Raw genomic sequence first — 21,942 nt, 5'->3', positions numbered from 1 at the left:
TTTGTGGATGCTGTTCTGAGGGTGTCCCCAGACTGGCCAGTAGCTCCTCGGTGTGTGTGAGTGTGTCTGGGTTGGTGGCCCACCACCTGTTCCACCTTGTTCCCTGGTGATTGCAGTGGCATGCTGTTTTGCATGTCGTATCAAGTCCGTGCAGTGTCTGCACACCTGCTGGTAGGTGCGGTTATGGCCATCCACATCGTTCACCCTCCTGTGAAGATCCTGCCACAGGTCGTCCTGCTGCTGGGCATGCTGTGGCACATGGCTGAACAACACCTCGTAGTTCTCATGGAGGTACGGGATGAGGACATCATCCTCCTGGTGGCTGTACGCTGGAAGGCATGTACGAGGCATTATCTGTAAGACATAATGATGGTGACAGGTCACAGTTTCAGAGATGTACAGAGATACTGCTGCACATACATTTCTATGACATCTAGTAGATCTTCACAGTTATCTTTGCAAATCATCATGACACTGACACAACTGACATGTTTGTGTCACACAAATGTAACACCCGTTATGCATTGGATATCATCACCATATATGTGTGTCACCTCATTACAGTGTTCATACTCCATGTCTTGATGTGGGCATGTCTGTTTGCCTGCACTGGTGTTCTTACCTATCTGCACATGCCTGTATGTGTCCATGGTAATGCTGTTGACCTTGATGCTGTGTATATGTCACATATCAACACAGACACAGTCTTAATGGACTTGAACAGTGACAATGCACACATACGCATGGAAACCTGTACATGCATGTGTTTTGCCATATACATCTACACAGCACTGTACAGCTGTTCAACATCCTGCCATGGATCGCCTGTGTTGCACATGTGATAGACATGGGACAATGGCTAGTCAGACATCATTCACAGGGATGGTTATCAACTATAGCATGTACAAGCAAGGTTTCCTAGTTGTATCCGACAGCCATTATGCCACCGTGAGGTACATCAGTGCCACATTACTGATCCAGACATTTGATACTACATCTACCATGTGGCCATCACACCATGTATGACAGGGATGATATGTGCAGCTTTGATGGACAGGGTTGCTTGGTATGGCAGGAGTATGTCACATGTATGGCACAGGGATCTGTCCAGCATGTGGCGATCCTAGTATTAGGATGGTGGCTGTCCATGACGTATGTTTTTCACATCAGCATATGGACATGTAGCATGTCCATCATCATACTGTAGCACATGTCTTTATGCAAGGTAGACAGCATGCTGCATAGTGGAAGTGAGGATTGTGAAGTCTGGTATCGCCCACCCATGCATGGCCATTACCCCTTAAAGGTGATATGTGTGATGCACAATGCATCAGAGGTGCTTTATGTGCAACTAACTGTGTCCGGAACTGCTATACACATTGTAACAAGCTAAGGATTCAACAACATACCCCATGGTTACCAGACCTCATTTGTTGGTGTACTGGACAGTAGGGCTCAGACAGCTACTACTGATGTGAGACTGATAGTACCCCACACTTAACTGGGATAGCCACTCATGTACCAACACATCCGTGAGTCATAACCTCCACTCGGCTGGATCAACCCATACACACCACCTCCAAGACCAACATTATCCTTGACATGAACACTACCAACATGTGACTGGTGTTCCACACCTGGGGTTATCCCCTCATTGGTGGATTCTGAACATATGTTAATCACCCTTGTTAGCCACATCCCGGCACCACACCCTTCACGGCATACACAGTACATGAGTACTACAACACCTACTACAGACATCCTATGACAGTGGTAGTTAACGTCATGACACCCGTGCAGATGGACAATGCACATACAAATGCTGAAACATACCCCAGTGCACTTCATTAGCACATACACAACTGCATGGATCATGCTATTCCACACAGAGCCATGATGGTACACACCAGATAACAGATGCCACTCTGGTGGTCAAGTTCCATGGACATAATTTACAACAATGGGTGGAGGCTGTTGCACAGTGGTGTACAATCCCATGGCTGGGGTAGCTCACTGGTCAGCCTCGGTAGGGCCACGGGATCCCTCATCACATACTCCAAGACTAGCTATGTAAACATTACTGCGACACATTCCGGGGTGTACCACAAGGCATTATGGTGGTATGTTAGTAGTCAATGGCAATACCCACATCTGCTCTCACATACAACAGTCACTCAGGAACGTTACAGAACCAGGTGATGCTGGCAACATGCTGGCAGATGGATTCAATGCTAACATTACACCCTCTCACTCACTACAGGGCCACAATCCATGCAGGAACATTGCAGTGTCCCTGCGGTCACACCTACACAGTACTAACCTGCACTCTATATGTCCTGGGACACTGGCCCCATGTCACCTTCCAAAATCCCAGGCTGTGATGTCCACAAACCTCTGAACGACATGTCTCCCCACTAGGCCACCATATTCAGTAATAGCCTTGTATCAGACATTGTGGCCCCTGAATGGCACACAGCAACAGTTATCACACTCCACACAGGTGGCACCGCAATGCATGAGTGGGACTATTGTCCTACACACCTGACTGGACTGTTCTGCACGGCTATGGGGCACATCATCATGGACGTCATTCACAGAGACATTGTTGGGCTCCGGTCCTTTGATGCCACCCAGGTTGGACTTGTTAGGGCGAGAGCATGGCTCCTACACCTGGTGGACTCCTTTCATACAGTTACCAGGGTAATTGATGATGGTACGGGGGTCCACACAGCCCACATTGTCCTCTCATTGCCTTTCAGCACCGTTTTCCATTCTGGTATTGACAACATACACATCCACCTTCACGTTGTACCCTATGTCTCAGGATGTTATGAATGTGGGTCATGGACAGGACACACACAATGAGGGTAGCATACCATAGTACCTACTGCATTTCATTTACACTTGGCAAACCACAGTCCTCAGTCATAGGGCCCCTCATGTTCAGTATATGCTTCCCTGAGGTACAGGCTAGCACAGAGGGACTTTCCCTGCCTAGCTTTACAAACCCCTGCATATAAAGCATCATGATTGATCCATCAGCTGATACTGACTCCATCCATACAGGTGTCACTGTGTCGGATACCTGTTATGAATATCATGGCCTCAAGCTGCATGACACAAGGTGCATGAACATCACCTTTGCATTACACCATTCATCCACTGACTATCACATAGGTGGTAGTCCCCTACATACATGTCACATTGTACATGTTCATAGTACACATGTATGTCACACCCACTCCTGTGATTACTATATTGCCACTGTGGCATGGATATCCTTCTACATGGCCCCACTTATCTGTACTGGGGGTGTAGCTGGTACATAGGCACCCATTGTACCTCTGAGCTCCAGACTTCTACACACATTCAAGGGTACAACACCCCATTTAGGGTGTACCTTACACAACAGCTACAGCTTTACATACCACAACATTAACACGCCATGACATTTATTGAGCTCCGACAGTTAAAGTATGCAGCTGAACTATGGACACCTCGTCTGTACAGATTTGCATACTACATACTCAGGGGTGACCTCTGCTGAACAGACAGGGCCCATGTCCACAACAATATTAATGGATATACTCCACATACGCAACATAAGCAAAAGCCACTGTGAGCAACATGCTCATGAATATGTGCACACATGCAACGATGAGTGGGATGTGCTTAAGGGTTACATTCCCAAACCGGACACACACCATGCTTTGGAACATGATTCCTATGTACATCACGCAGGGATACTCAGTAGCACTGTTCATGTGATACCTCACTTGGTGGATGGGAGACACATGTACACCAGGGATCACTGCAGTGGTTGTACTGTGCAGAGGTGCAGGCAACACACGTCTCTGCTGTTCACAGGACACTACCCTAGAGAGGTGCCACTGGTGTGAACACTGTAGATGCACTTACACATAGACTTGCCAGACTGCATACTACCCCACTTTGAACCTGTGAAGCTATTACATGTCCTTTGTGCATGGTTACTTTGTAGCCCTTCCATTTAGATTAGCTATCATACTATTACAGTGTCCCGTGACTACAAGCCATATGTATCCTGTTATTGTACATGCCAATCGACAATACCTTTGGTATGCATGCTATGCCTGTTATGCTGTGTAGAATATCTGACATATCTACCTACAATACTATACATTACACATATTTTACATAGTATCCCATAATGCAAAGCATACGTGCACAGTGGGACCACCTTAGACATGTCATTGTCGTTATATGCCCATACACATGCCTACTGTGACAGTATATCAACATATACTATCCCCTGCTATGGCACGTACTTGTTGGACATACCCTACCACTGACGGCGGGTTGTATGGAATTGTTCTGTTTAAAGCCCTCATGTAGCATCCCTTGTGGTGTCTGTGATGTTTACCTTGTGCCCACTGCTGGACGCACAATTTCTACAAGCGTTAGTATGTTCAGCAAGACATCACTACATAAATACCTTTTCCCACTTTATGCATTGCGGACACTTTTAATTAATGCAAACCAGGCTATACATACACTAAATAATTAATACAAAACATGCTATACATACACTTACATACCGAGTGTTCTACATACCTTGTTATTGTTCCGGACTTTCATCTCTATCTCTCTTACACTGTTTAAACAGTTATATGGTATGAGCATATGGTTTGAATGTCTGGCAAGTCATCCTTATATACGTCAATACCTGTAACATGTGGTTTCCTGCCACCAATTGGTGTTCCTGAGTGACTAATTACTTGCACATCAGCTGTGCAGCTACTCCATTTGCCAATTACATGGCAAGAGTGGGGTATAATTGTATTCTCCACTTAGGCATTGCCCATTTGCCCTACCTTTGGGGAGACGGCCTGTATTGTGATTTGTTGTGTGTAATTGCAACTGTATGTGTAGAGACAAGTATGCTTTGGATTCATGTTCCCCATGGATTGTGTGTGATGGCTAGAGTATGTGGTTCAACATGTGGGTGTACCTGTCGTCCCAACCATCTGATAACAGACTATTGCAAACAAAACCTGTAACATTGCCGTTTGTTCCATTATACAAAAGCTACAATTTTGCATGGCACCTTTAATTGTGTCTCTCACAAGGTATGTTGATGGTTCTGCAGGTGTAATTGACTGACTGGATGTTTGTGCTGTAATTACAGTCTGTATTGCTATAGTTTCTAGTGTGGGGGATGTCAGTGGGTGTACGTAGCATATACAGGTTTGTGGGGTTTGCATTTCTACATATTACAGATATATATGTGTGTGGGCCCCTTCCCTAATTAAAGAGCTATCAGTTAGTAGACTTATGTTACGGGATTTTACATTGGACCGTTATTAATTGGTTTCTATATAGTATGCAGGCGAGGTTGATAGTTCCATTCCTACGGAATTGCAATGATATGTAAATGGATATTTCTAAATGACAGCTATCCCATGTATTTCTGTCCCAGATATTTGCAGTCATTGCAGTTGTGCTGGTGAAAGAACCACTTTGCCATGGGTTGTCAACTTTTCATATGGCCATTGTTGGACACTTGCGGGACACACAGCGGTGTTTACAAGCTGACACATAGCCATGGTCAGTACACAGGATAGCACATACTTTTATCCTCAATACATACCTATTGTTGTGGGACTTTGGCTACTTATCATTTTGCATGTAACATTTACGTTTCTTACATACAGGCATAACTATTTCATGTAACTATTACATAATATATGGGATATAATAATGTCCTACAATCTCGGACATTTGCCCTTTGTAATGTTTTATGTCAGGACACACCTGCCCAGGGAGGGGCTGTCCCTCCTAATGTGGGACAGGTGGTAACCGTATGCCTACGGCTAGCTATACCCACACCTACCGTAATGATCTACCTCCGAGTTGGCACTAACAGACACACGATGCGGACACACATACACACATTACAGTCACACAGAAATGCACACGGCACCCTCAACACACACATACACAGACTACAGCACTCACAAACACAGTTGAACACAGTACCTGCGTGGACCGCATCACCGGCAGCAGTAACTAAATGTCCCTTCATATCGTCATAGTAGTACTCGCGATTCTACTGTTCTGGTACTGGGTTCTTTTGGTCTTTCAGCCTCGTGGTTACATGTGTCGGTATGTTAAACATTCTATAGTTGGCGGTATCCTATTTATTTGTACCTCCAAGGTGTTATGAATGTCGTTGACCTATCTATATATTTGCAGATATCGGTGAATCCGTATATATCAACATACATCACTCTATCGCCCTTTCTATCTGTATTATATGTATGTATATATGTGTATATATATATATATATATATATATATATATATATATATATATATATATATATATATATATATATATATATATATATATATATATATATATATATATATATCTGACAGGGAAAGTGACAGGCAAGCTACACCTTTCACTGTGTACTTGTTGGTGTATACTGTTTCCTGGACTCCGCATGTTTGTGTCTGTACCTGTCACATTACACACCTGCCATAGGTTAGGGTTACCAGCTGTCCCACTTTGTGAGGGACAGTCCCTCTTTGGGCAGTTGTGTCCTGCAAAATATTTGTAAACATGGCAAATGTCCTGAGATTTTACGACATACTTATTTCCTATCGTTTATGTAATAGTTGCATAAAACAGTTATTCTGTATCTGAACCACCTATATGTTATAGAAACAGAATAAGTAAGTAAACATTACAAGAATAAGCTTTTATCTAGGCAAAACAGTGAAGTTCTGATTTTCATACTGGCCGGGTGTATGTGTCGGCCTGCAGACATCTGACGTATGTCCCACATTGGTCATTTGAAGAGGTGGCAACCCTACCATAGGTACATCTTGGCTAGCAATAGTGTTAGGTGATTGTATACATGATTGCGTGTTCTACTCCTGGCAGTGGTTGTTTTACCCTGCAGAGCAGGCGCTATTAGTGCAGGGGTGAATAATACTGGTTTCACCTGTTCTGGACATCATTGAACATGATCTGCACGATATTCGGAGAAGCTTAGCCCTGTTTCATGCATATCCGTATAGTCATATTTAAACGTTGCTTACCAGCAGTGGGCAACGCATATTCCCACTAACATGTGCTAAACATGATCTGATGACCTGCATCCGACATGCATTACTCGTGCCTTCGGGATTACGTTACATCCCTTGCAGGACGTGGGACCGGGAACATGCAGGACAGTCACTGCATTTAACACTTGGACATCTGGGATTTGTACACGTGTTATGTCGTTTTGTATGTGGAGTATACTACGGCTGTTACTCCATACTGCACTCGCATGGGTAAATCAGTTAGTTTACATATTGATGAGTCCAGTTAATGGTATGTCCATGTGATGTTTACTGGATGTGCTCCAGCATTGGGTATGTATATCACAGTGAGCCACACATGATACTGTGCTACACCTTCAAACGACCATAGGTGGAGCATGCTGGGGTGACGAATACCTGTCATGGGTACACCCCATGCCTTGACACAACATCCATGATTACATTATGTGGAGCCCCTCATTAATGCAGCAGGGAATCCATGCTGAGTGTGTGCAGAACAGTGCTTACACACATGTGCTCCCACGGTTGCCTCTGCTCCACTAAGCGAAGTTGGTTACTCGATGTTGTGGCGACAGCGGACACTGTTTGCCCCGTTTTGTGCATGGCCTCTGACAATCGGGCGTGTACCTACCAATGTACCTGGGAACCTACACACACATCACCAACATATGCTGATAGCTGCTTGTACTGTTCAGGTGTTGACATTCCGTGTTCCAATAGCTGTTGTGTGTACAATGTTTGAGGGCTGCCTATGTAGGATTCACACAGTGGGCCACCTATACATTACAATTTACAGGTGGTCGTGTTTGCGTGCCATCCATTTTACTGTGTGTGCAGGTGGAGAGGTGTGTCAGTCCATAGGGGCCTACACTGTCAGAGTATGTGCTATACGTTCCCTCTTTGCCAAGGCGTAGGCATATTGGGCATGCCTCCGTCTGCCTACTGGGGCTGGCACAGTGTGTCCGTGGTCTGAATCCCTCTGTGCCTGTGATGGCCTTGGCAATTGCGGTGGGCTATGAGGGCCTTCACCATTTAGTCCCTGCTGCAGCTGTTTCCACAGGATCATATTATGTAGCATGGCACATACTATGAAGATGTGGGCACACATGCCTGGAGAGTACTGCAAGGCTCCCCAGATGTGTCCAAGAACTGGAACTGTGATTTCAGCATCCCGAACACATGCTCTATGATGATTCTGGTTTGTGCGTGTGCATCATTATGGCGTTCTTGCATGGGTGTGTGTACATTTCTGATGAGAGTCAACCTCCATGACTCCAGTGCATAGCCAGCATCCCCCACAAGGTGGCCATGTGGGATGTCCCCCCTGACAAATACCTGATACAGCTGTGAGGTATTCCAGATATGGGAGTCATGGTAGCTTCCAGGGCTGCCAGCGCACACATCCATGATAATGCCCTGGGCATTGCACATGACCTGGCAGTTGATGGAGTGGAATCCCTTGCGGTTTATGTAGCGCCTACCATGCTCACCGGGTGGTGACTTGATATGTATGTGCATGCAGTCTATCGCACCCAGTACCTCCGGGTAGTGTGCCACATGGTGGAAGTGACACATATTGCTGGCCAACTCCTCCTGAGTTTGGGGGAAGTATATATGCTCATTGGCATGTGGTAAAATGGCATCCAGAAACTGGTGTAGTACCCTGGATGCTGATGCCTGTGAGATCCCCATTATATCTCCAGTTGGCCTTTGAAAGGTACCTGTGGCTAGTATTCACAAGCTTACACATACCTTCATGTCCACTGGGATGGGTTCCCCTCTGTTGTTTCTGGTTCTCAGGCATGGCCAGCACAGCTCCACTATTTGCTGTAAGATGTCCCTGCCCACCCTGTAACGCTCTTCTATCTCCAGATCATGTAGCCCCTGGTAGGATGCCCTTGGTCTGAACACTCTTCTCCTCCTCTGGGGCCTGCGGTGGTTGTTGGCATCATCCTCCACAACACCATCAGTCTCTAACACATGCTGATGAATCACAGCTATGGCAGCTCCCAACATGTACATTTTAAAAGTTCCCCATGTGTTTACACCCATGGTGCAGTGTTTGGGAATACACAGGTGTGTGTAGGGTGCTTTTACGCTTTATACTATTGTGCTGTGAACACAGATGATGTCATAGGGTGTGTATGTACGATCGTAGCTACAGGGTACCTTATGTGTTTTACTACCGGAACTACTATTGTGGTGCCTTTGGTGTTGAATTACATTTGGCTGCCGTGGATTACCTCTTGACCTTCCCTTTACATTTCTGCATGTTCCACCTACCATTTTCTGGCATGCATCCAGCAGCCTGCTTTCATTTGTACTTTCCTAGACCTGGCTTATCTTGCGTAATGTGTTCTATTGCCGATCTACTGTCGGTTTGCTTTGCTCTGCTATAACAGATCTCCTATCTTTGCAATCCAATGCCTCCCCTCCTTTCTTTGCATTCCAATGCCTCCCCTATCCTGTTTTGCAGGTTTCTGCGAGCAGACTTGTCAGCTGCTGTCGATTGGCCGCCGTGAGTTGATTGGTGTGAATTGCTCAGTAGTACTCCAATTACCCTACTTCGGCATTTCATTCTTTTCTTCTCCTGTCCTTCCTGTTTGTGCTATTGTTCGCGGTGCGTGCATCCGCTTACCGGGTTTCGGGCATGTTTTCATCCCCGTACACATGCGCTTTCGGGCACCATATGTGCTCTCAGCTAAACGATTCTATACCTTCCTCCCCACCCCTGTCCTGCAGCTTTGCTTAGCAATGGCCAGGCCAGATTTGCATTGCTCCAATGTGCTTACTGCTACAGTGGCACACCTCTCTGCTGATGTCATGTATCTCCTCTGTGCCACTCCTCGGTGTTATAGCGCTGTGCTGTATGGTGCATCCTTCATCCAGCGGGACATTTGCGATTCAGTATTACCTGCCTCATTTGCATGACATTGACTACTAATTCATAGTTACCATGCCGAACACTGTCGCAGGCCCTTAGCAACCCTTGCACCTTGGTTGTGGTGTACCATGCCTACCATTGCGTTTTATGGTGAAAACCTGATTTGTATTACATTGCGATTTTATGACATTTGTATATATTTTCTTTGTGTTCCTGTTTACGCACACATGCCCTGCGGTTGTACTGTGCATTACTGTGGACATGACATTAAATGTTGTTTTTAGGTGTTGTGCATCTTTTCTTATGCCATTGGCTGTGTATTTAGCCATTGGCATATGTTAACTTTGTAATACATGAGTCTGGTCCGCTTCCATAGCTCCGATGTTCTGTTTGGGAAAATGTAAACCGTGTTTTTTGGTTTACATTTCCGTGGGCTTATGCTATGCCTGCACCACTTCATGAATCGCTATATGCCTTCATTTGCATGGTGCGACACTGCGCATGTGGTGATTAGCATACTTATGCCGAGGGCTGCGCAGTTCTGGCGTACACCAGTAGTGCACGTGGAATTGGATCGTACCTGAATCACTCGACGGCCATATTTGGTGTTATTCCACCTATGCTACGCCTGCGCCTGGCGCAAGCTTCATGAATCCCGGGATGTGTTTTTCCCCTGAAAGCATCTCTACAAGTAGTTTTACATAGTGACTGCTTTGCTTCCATATAGTCTGCAATTAATCTTCTGTGCATTAGTTTAGATTTTGTTTTGACAGAATTATCTAGCAGCAATTTAACTTTTTTTAACATCATCATCGTCACTGTATATTAATGGTGGTAAATCTTGACACAAAGCAATAGTCATTTTCTTAGGAACACAAGCAATGTCCAGTCTGTTCCTTTCCATTGTAGGCTTTTTAATAATCTGAAGCAATTGTTGTTCCTGAGCATAATTTGTAAATACTTTCCTTATTAATGCTGTTTAATCAATTCCAGTCTCTTTCTAGTAAATTTAATTCCACAGTCATCATTATTTTCCATCTTGTGTTTAAATACTTGGCTTATTAATGCTTAATCAATATTATTTTAGTCTGCTTCTGGTAAATTTAAATCACCACACTATGAATTTCTCTCCTGTGTTTCTTGCAAGAAATTTATGAATTCAGCATTTGATTTTGGTGGTTTATACATGCTGTTATCTGTTCCAGGGTTGTCTTTATATTCACAGTTACAGAATTTGCAGTAATGGTGCTATCATCAAATGTGTAATAATCACAGGTCTCATAACTGTCTTTAATCCCTATCATAATACCATCACCTGATTTTTTTTTTTTTGCTAGAATGTCTGTTACAGTAAAAACATTTATACATTGACAGAATTGGCTTACAGTCATTGCTTTTTAATCATATTTTACAAACAATAACAACATCAGTCTTGCGGGACTGTAGTAAATTTTCCAAAAAAATAAAAAAACACTTTAATACTAATGCTCTTTGAATTATGGATATTAATCAGCATTTTTTAATTCTAAGTTATTTGTTGTGAACATTTTCCTTTCTTTACTACTTTTTTATTTTCTTCTAGATGCTCTGAATCCTCACATTGTTGAATATCTGTGTCCTGATTTCCAAATTTATCATCAGTGGCATCCTATTTAATAATGCAATGAGAAAGAAATTTGAAGGAACTTTAGAATGACATGAAGACAAGTGAAAATGGAGGAGGAAAGGAGAAGGACTCAAGTCTTTGAGACTGAAACAGCACTCATAGAAAAACAGGTATGACATACAATACATTCTGGAGGGTGCATGGAGATAGTGTGGGCAAATATCTGGTATGGCAATTAAAGGGCAACAAGAGAGAATGTTTTAAGAATTAAATTAAAGGAATTAATGGTGAAAGTACAGCATAGGTACAGAATGCAGAGGGTTATGGGATAATATTATAGGATGATTTGCAAATCAAGTCAAGAAAAGATAAGACAGAGAAAGAGATAGAGATAGAGATAGAGATAGAGATAGAGAAAGAGAGAGAGGCAGAGAAATGATGAATGTTTCAGAAACTAACTTATGCTCTTTCAGGGAAGCTTACAATAATTTCCTTTAGGCAGACAATTTACCTGCTTGCTTTTGAAAAGCATGCATGCAATTACTTCATAAATGAGGCTAGGATATAGTGCAGCCAGGAAACTACTTCTCTGTTTCATTAGTAAATGCAGATTTGAAAATGAGAGCAATTATCCTTGCTTAAAGATTTCTGAAATCTATTTCTAAACTGGTGGAGGAGAGTCAGGGGATTTGTATATGGCAAAAGGGCAGAGAGTAGCTAATGGATTCTAAGGGGTGGTTTCTGGTAGAATTTTGGGAAAGATAATTCTGAATTAAATTCTTAAGAATGTGGGGAAATATTTTGACAACAAAAAACTTTTTATACAGATGAACAGCAATTTATGTTAGGGTTGGGAGGGTGGCCTAATGGTTAAGTTATTTGTCTTACAAACACAAGGTACAGGGCTTGAATCTCACAAGGGATAATTGGTTAAGTTTAAAATGTCTCGCAAGGACAGTTAGCCTAGTATGAATCTATGAACCAATGTTTAAAAGAGCTAGTGTTACTTTTAGGAAACAGGTGAAAGCTATGTTAGAGTGCTCAGAATATGCCTTATAATTATTGGGGTTACTACTGCAGAAGTGAAGGAGAGAAGAGATCCAACAGGTGTCCATTATCACCTTCTTTGCTCCTTTTTGCATAGGAGGTATTTGTGCAAAGCATAAGATGGGTATAAATAACGTACCAGGAATATGTAATTCTTTCAAACATTTTGATGATGACTGAATACTAATGGGGAAATGCCAGCAACTGAGACTATTTTGAAAAGTATGAGAAGTTTTTAGGACTGGAATGTAGCTAGTCTAAAACAGTTCAGTCTTCAGTTAAGGGTAATTAAAGTAGAAAGATCTATGAGGAAGTGAAGAATTTGTATAAAGCAAAGACTAGTATCTGGTGGTTAAGGCATATGAATGTCAGGTTGTAATATGAAAATATATATAATCAAACAATTAAGATTGTGGAAATCTGGATATTTAAAGGGGGCACTCCAGTTGTGTGAATTAATATTATTCAAATGATGACTATCTTGAGCATATTATATATTGTTTAGGCATTTGTCACTATGGAAATAATAAGTAAATAGTGAATCTTCAGTCCTGTTGTGTCAGGTTTGTTTAGCTTGGTAGAGGGCGTAAAGTGGCTAAACAGATAATTAGCTTATGCACAGGAGTAAGGGGATAGGACATGCCTGAATTTGGCTTTTATGCACTCAAGGCTGCAGCATCTTTATTGTTGAGAATGCTAAGGGAGAGGCAGCATGAAAAAGGTAATGCTAATGTGAAAGATGCTGGGAAAAAGAGGCAAGACATTATACAATGGACATTTGATAGGCATGGAGTTAGTAGTAAATAGAAGAACAAGATTATGCAACTATTTTGGAGTCAGTGGGACTAAAGAGTGTTATCTCTCCATATCTTCATATCAGGATTTGAAATAATTCAGAGAAACAGTGGAACCGTTGATTTGCAGCAAATCATGGCAAAAAATGACCGAAAAGAGAATTAGGAGACTTTCTAAATAATGAGGTAAATAATGAGAGAACTATTTCCTTTTTTGGAATGAGAAGCATTTAACAGTAAACAAAACTTTAGTACTTTGGAGTGGTAAAACATTAAACAAGTACTGACAGTCATTGTTTCATATTGAATGAAGGAATAATTAAATCAATTTATAGTCAAAACCTATGACTAGTAGGAGTATCAAGGAAGAGGTGAAGAAGAAACGAGGACAAGATAGCTATTTAGAAATCTAAATATAGAAAGATGTGGTTGCTCTGTGGAAAGGCTAAGAATCAGATGGCTCACAAAGCAGGTCGTTGATTTTACCCTTGGGAAATTGAATTAAATTATTAAAAGACTCAGCAAAATAAATAGGATTCTAGTTATGTGGGGATGGTATATATGTGTGTGTCTTTCATGTATGAGATAGAACAAGCAGCTACATATTTAGAGCATTGAATCATGGAAGTGCAGATTTTAGCCCTTGGAAGAGGAAGAGACTGGCATAGTTCTTCATATGTTTTGCAGTTGCACAAAAGTGCATCCATATTTTATATGAATGCATTATTGGGTGGGAAAACATTTTAAAAAGGAAAATACCACAGGGATAGAAATTTGTACTTTTATGGATAGGAAGAAAGGAGAAACAATTTGAAGGAGAGGTAAAAGATGAAAGTGATTCTAGTGGGAGATTGGGTCGAAAAGGTATTTGCAAAGGGATAAAAGGATCAATTGTCTGGTGAGATAGTTGTGTTTGGCTGAATGACATAAAGATACTTAGTAGAGTTGCTGCCACTCAGTTAGACAGATAATAGATAACTAACTAAATAAATAAAGTGTAGGTAGAGTTTACATATAACTTTTTATAAGGTAGAATAAGGAATGTTATTTAAGGTCAAGTAGCAACTTATACTGGTGATCATCACCTGAAGAAAAGTCTGGGCTCACAAGCTCTCTTATCTGTGTTTTGGAGTATCTATTCATATAGATTAGGGATTATAACATTTAGAATATTTTTATGTTTCTGTTGTAATGTACAAATGTATATTATTGTTTAGTTAGCTGTTTTTTTAATGTTACTTGTAACCTGGTGTTTTGCCTCATCCTTCTATATTAAATGTTTGATTAAAATACAATAAAAGCTTTGAGAGTCTATGTAATTTTATCAAAGGTCCATTATCGTGATCCTTTGTTCATCGAACCTTATACAGTGAACATTCACTTCCACAAACATTCAGTTTAACAAATTACTTTCCCAGGGAAATAACTTTCCCAGTATTCAGACTGTTAAACAAAGCATAGTATTTTAAACCCACCCATGTGGGGGGCTGCACCCCCACACCCCCTCCCAACAATATATATCAACTCTGAGATCCCACTGCAGTGGGGAAAAGGGCAAATATTTGAAGCTGGGCAAGTCATTACTTTCCCTGGAAAGGCAGAAGTGAACGTTCACTGTATAAGGTCAGATGAGCAAAGGTTTGTTGTAGTGAATCTTTAATAAAATAATATAGACCCAAGTTTTGGCTCTGTACAGTTCACTGATTTTGCATAGTTTTTTTATACACAAGGACAGAGAAATGAAATGAAACAACGAAACCTCAGAAGACAGTTCCCTCAGGTCTTCTGACCATGAATTAAGTGGAACACAATTTATAAGGGCTTCTTTCCTGTTTATTCAATCCTTAAAGTTCAACACAGTCAGTGTGTTATGTCTTTGTCTTTTAAACTGAAGTTACTTTTGTATCATTCAAGCCATATGCCAGTAAATGAAATTCATTCCAAAGATAAGAAAAAAAAAAAAAAACATCCAATTGGTGTTAAAGTCAATACGAATCATGAAATGAGAATTTACTTAAACAAAAGCCTATGTATCTGGTAACAGGCTTTTCTACAATGAGCAAACAAATGATATCTAAATATTCATAATGGCTGCATACTTCAAAACTGAAAACGTGATCTGTGCTCAGAAATTAGCAAAATCAAAACAAAGTTCTTAAGCTTGTGCTTCATCTGGTCACTTAGTCCCATGTCAAACAATTTACCTTGTTTAATGTGTATTTATGTACTTGGAGGATAAGAATGGCACATAAAATAGAAAACATTTATTATCGCCTTCTGTCAAAACACAAATGATGTCTAGTGTTGTTCCAGCTAGCTTTCCCAATATTTGGAAATTGCCTGGTGAGACAATAGCCCTAACAACCACAAAACCAGTGCAAAAGGAACAGGAACTAGTAAAAACTAATCAAGACAAAACATTAATAAAAAATATATATATTACACCCTTTTGTCCCACAAAAGGGACTTCGTCAGAATAAAACATTAAGAAATGTCACTTCCTTTTATAACATGGTGTTCATCAAAGTTTAAAGAAACAGTTCACTCTTCCTTCAAACAACAGAAAACAGCATCTCAAAAAGTATGAAGACTAAAATAAAACAATTGATATTTAAAATCATTTGTGTGCCTTGTCCTCTCACACCTGCACGGTTTGTATGAGGCACCATTCACAAAGCTATTCCTCCATCACTGGTAGCCATGGAATAGCAGAATCAGAGTCATAAAGTACTAGCATTTGTCCCTTTAATATACAAATGGCTACAGAAGTACTGCACAGCTTCTTTTTGCATTTTGTGGGTCTCACATTTGGAGAGGAGTGGATATCATTTATATATAAAATGGGCATCTGAACACCCCACCTATCCCCATCCTGATCTTTTCTCAAATGATTACCATATGTGCTTCTGTCTGCTTGCTTCCCCTTTTCCATACAGTCCTGTACTCCCATCTCCACCATTCTATCTGGTGAAAGGGTATATTTAAATGATGCCATGGACCTTTGCATTTTGTCAAGTACTTCCCCTAGATTACCATTTTTATACATATGCAAACATGATAACAGCTCTTGAGACTTGTTTCTGTGTGATGCACACTTAATGCATAAAGAGTGTTTATTCACCACTGAGCTTATGCTGTTCTACCACACTCCCTGTTATGACAACTGGCAAATGTCCTAATGATCTGCAATTTGCACACAGCTTTTCACTTTAATTAATCATTAATGCTCTGATAACCTTGTTGTGCACATATTCACAGCTGTCATTTTTCTGAATTTCAATGGAAAAAGCAAGCACATCTATCAGTATTGTTTATTTTTCTGGTGAACATGTTATGAGTTTACGCTTTATATTTTTTCTTTTTAGATTACAGGCTTATGAAGTTGTAGGCACTTAATGAAAGAAAATATATTTATGAAGTCCAGGTTCAATGACTTTCTACATCTAGTTTTTTTTTTTCATTACTCTGTTTATTTGTCTTTTGCCTGTTAAACATTGATATTCCACTGCAAGTTACAGTTTATTGTCCCTTTCTGAAGTGAAAGCCAGGCATGGCACAATTGCTATCTAGGAAGCCATTATTTTATTTATTTTTTTCATTTTCTTGTCTTAACTGCTTCCCATCAGCTGATTTACATGCTCAAATATGCAAGACCCTACTACGCTTGGCCACCCTGGTGAACCTTGCCCTTCCTCCACTATAGTGCCATCTTGGAATTGGTATATTTAGTTAGGGGGTGTGGGGGGGGAGCCCCCCACATTGGGGAGGTATGGGGTGAAGGCTCCCACTTGGAGGTTTTTTTGTTTTCTGTTGAGTTATTTTGTCTTGGTAGTTGAGTGGTTCCTTTCCCGGGGTTTGTTTTCCTTATTCCAGGAGTTTGATATACTGAAGATTTGACAAAATCATTTCGATTAAGTTGGATTCGGTAATGTGAATATTTGATGTTGTGAAGGGAATCCCTTTAATACATCTGTATAAGACATTACCTTTTCTTTTGTTCTCAGTATCAGACAGGTGTCCAGAATTCCATCTTGCAATGTTGTAGAGGATTGGATAAAGAAAATACCACAATACAAAACTACATATACAGGGTTACAGTTTGGAAATAATCAGATTTGAATTTTTTTATGTAAGAAAATGAAAAGAAGACTTTAAAGACTGCTGCAGATTCCCAGATAATACAATAACTATATTGTACAAACACAAGGGTCTTCCTGGAACTAACCATTTTGACAAGCATCTGACTGCAATAGAAGGCCAACATTTTTTTTCCATTTTCTCTCTAGTCATACTTAACCTGGATTAATATGTCATACATCTGATACTATAACCATTTGTCTTGCCTTCTGCAAATTTTTGGACTATAAGCGTTTGATTCTGCCGGTAGCTTGAATATGACAAGTTACCAATCCTTACTGAAAGTTCACACTTATAAAATAATACTTCATTATGCTATATTGTTTTTCCTGCAAATCGTAAGTACTGCTCAGTGTTTTCCCCAACAAAAACATAGATAAGTAGTTACTTTCTCGAACTGAAACAGGATGATAGTGTTTTTCTCTCAACAGCATAAATCTGACAGAGGAATCCCTCTACTGTGATGTAGCCCATATATATATTTCTATATCTAGCTATATATGCATATTTATATATGTATATGTATATATATATATATATATATATATATATATATACATATATACATATATGTGTGTTTTATATATATATATATATATATATATATATATATATCTATATATATATATATATATATATATATATATATATATATATATATATATACATACACACACACACATATATATATAGGCGGAATTTGCACTTTGCCAAAACTGAAATCAATGAGACTACTCTGTGGAAACTACACTTACATGAAACTACACACTGCTGACCCACGGAAAGCTGAATGTCAACTATTACACATCCAAAGAAAACTCTACATATTTTAACAGGTAAATTTAAAATCTTACATTTATTGACATTTATTTGGGGGGCTGCACCCCCAACACCCCTTGCAGATTTTGTAGACCAACACTGAGTGTGCACTACATCATGGAAAAGGTAAGATCCGGAAATGTTAGCATAATTCCTTGTTCAGCTTTCTGTGGTTCGACAGTGTGTAATATCATGGAAGTGTACTTTCGGCAGAGTGGAGTCACTGATTTCAGTTTTGGCAAAGTGTAAATGACACAAGTAGACCCATATACATATACACGTCTATATATATATATATATATATATATATATATATATATATATATATAGATGTATATATATATATATATATATATATATATATATATATATATATATAAAGAATATATATATATTATATATATATATATATATATATAGATATATATATAGATAGATATGCTATATAGATAGATATAGATAGCTATACATATATATATATATATATATATATATATATATATATATATAGTTTAGCTGTGTGCACTATCATAGAGAAGGATGCATTTATTTATACTTGACTAACAGATGCAATGTTCTCACTGTGTGTGTGTGTGTGTGTGTGTGTGTGTGTGTGTGTGTGTGTGTGTGTGTGTGTGTGTTTATAGGTGTGATGACCCACCATTGCCAAACAGTAATCAAAGAGCCTCAATCCCCACCACTAGCAACAATTGGGGATGTTCACTGAGATGATAACAGGTACACACACCTTATTTTCAGATACAGCTCTCTACTTTCAACATCAGGGATTGTTCTACATGTATTAATAATATGTTGAGTGAATGTGTAACCTTATCAGCCATGACCAAAGATCTATATGACTATTTTGTAGTGGAGGCACCTCTGATTCCACAGATAAGTGGCTTACCCAAAGTTCATAAAGATCCCAGGAATCCTCCGCTCAGGCCAATTGTGGCAGGAGCTGGATGGTTGACGGAGCCAATCTCTATCTACCTTGATTCAAAGCTTAAATTGGTTCTATCTGAGTTCCCTCATATACTCAGGGACACTGGCCATTTTTTGGGGGATCTACATCAGGCTTTGGAGGATATCGGCAATTTTGAAGATATCCTGTTAACCACTTTAGACGTCACTTCCCTTTTTACTTGTATCCCTAACACTGAAGGAATATTAATGGTCAGGTCTTTGCTTTATGACTTTATGTCTCACTCTGAAACTGATTTTCTCAGCTTATTGTTGGAAATTGTCCTAGAGAACAATTTCTTTGTCTTTATGGGCACTGTACATAGACAAGTGAATGGAGTGGCCATGGGCACTAGTTGTGCCAACTCCTATGCCAATTTAGTTATGGCAGCCTGGGAGAGAGAGGTCATCCTCAAACTTCCCAACATTGTCTTTTATAGACTGTTTGTGGATGACCTCTTTCTCCTGTGGCAGGGAACTGGTGACTCATTGGCACACTTTTTAAGGCAGTTGAACAATAGTGAGAGTTTTTTAAAGTTCACTATGTCATTTTCTGTTACATCTATTGACTATTTAGATGTCACTGTTTATAGGCACAGCAATGGCTTTCATACTAAAGTCTATAGAAAAGAATGTTATACTTTCTCTTATCTGACTAGTGATAGTATGCATGATCCCAAGATTTTTTACAACATAGTCAAGGGATAAGCATTGAGAATCTCTCGTCTTTGTTCGAATGATGTTGATTTTCTCTCTGAATTAAAAACTCTAGAATCTGGTTTTGTGAATAGAGGCTATTCACCCCTGGATGTGAGGGCTATATGTGAACAGGTTATACAATTGAGTGAAACAAGGGGTAGACCCTATTTTTCTAGAAATGGCCCTGTTGTATCTATTCCATCTAAGGAACGTCTGCATTCCTCTCTTGTATTACCACTAAGTGACAACATCTCATTTGTGCAACAACTTATCAATGACAAATGGGATCTTTTAATGGTGGATCAACCAGTGAGGGAGTTAGTTGGTAATTGTCCTAGGTTTGTGTTTAGCAACAATAAGAAACTTAAACAGCTCTTGTGTTTTCCAAATCTGACCCGCATTAGGAATGATGTGATACCCTTATGGCGCTTTGGCACCAAGAAGTGTGGATCTTGCACACAGTGCAACTTCATTGATACTTCTAGATTCTTTAGAAATTCCAATGATGGGAGAATTTGGGAACTCAGAAACAGGTCTAACTGTAACACTAGAAATGTTGTCTATGTGGCCACTTGTCAGACCTGTTTCTGTTTCTATGTGGGCAAGACCAATCGATCCCTCAAAGAAAGGATCAGAGATCATATGTATGCTTTCTCTAGAGGTGAGTCCTATAGTGCAATATCCAAACATATGTTGATCAATGGCACACATCATCAGTTTTTATTTCAGGTGTTGCATGCCATGAACAGTAGTATACAGGGGGGAGATATTGTAACATTGACTGAAGAGATGGAGACGAGATGGATTCTCCGCTTGGCAGCACACAGGGGTGCTGGTCTTAATGAGTCTGTCCCCCTGAAACCTATTTTAAAGGTGAGACCCTTGAGGTAGTTATCAAACTCTCACTATTCATAATCAAGTGGCCGTTTTTGTCATTGTATATGTATATATACATTTACATATATATTTTACATATCCATATTATATTTTTTACATATATATTTTTTATTATGTTGTAGTATATTTTATATAGGTTTATATGGTTTTATGTTCTTTTACATATGTGCATAGTTTTAGTTTATTCATAAGATGTGTTAGTATTTGTTTAATGTCATACTCTCTTTAACCCAACATGGAAATAGGGTATGATGTTTCCTATAGGATATGATGTTTATAACAGAAAGTGGTAACAGGATATGATGTCTTTACAGGATATGATGTTTCAAACCCAAAGTGGTAACAGGACATGATGTTTTTACAGGATATGATGTCTGTTATATATAGTGAGTGACTGTTTTTTGAATTACAACGTCTGATGAAGCAAAGTTTCTCTTTGTGAAAGCGCTTACGTTTTGTGTCTCAAAAAATTCGTGGCTATTTTATTTGAACAGTTCCTGGCATTTGTTTTATGAATCAGTGGGATATTTGCAGCATTTCGCTACGTTGTTTTGGACAGTGTGAGTTGCGTTTTTTGCCAAGCTGCCTTGTGAAATCTTATGTTACGCTGCGTTGGAAAGTGTGAACAGCATTTTTTGCAACGCTGATTTGACAGCATTAATAGCGTTTTCTTGATACGTTGCTCTGCTGTATTTTTATCACGTTGTTTTTGAACAGCGTGATTAGCGTTTTTGTAACACTGCCTTGGACTGAGTTTGTGGTCTTCCATCCTTTGGGACTGTTGTTGCCATTAATTTTCCTGTCTTTTGGGCTTAGTTTGGTGATATATATATATATATATATATATATATATATATATATATATATATATATGTATATATAGATAGATATAGATAGATATAGATAGCTATACATATATATATATATATATATATAGTTTAGCTGTGTGCACTATCATAGAGAAGGATGCATTTATTTATACTTGACTAACAGATGTAATG

Source organism: Protopterus annectens, chromosome 6.part0 (genome assembly GCF_019279795.1).
Source record: "Protopterus annectens isolate FY-2018-M chromosome 6.part0, PAN1.0, whole genome shotgun sequence".
NCBI classification, from domain to species: domain Eukaryota; kingdom Metazoa; phylum Chordata; order Ceratodontiformes; family Protopteridae; genus Protopterus; species Protopterus annectens.
Note: the sequence above shows the minus strand (reverse complement) of the source record.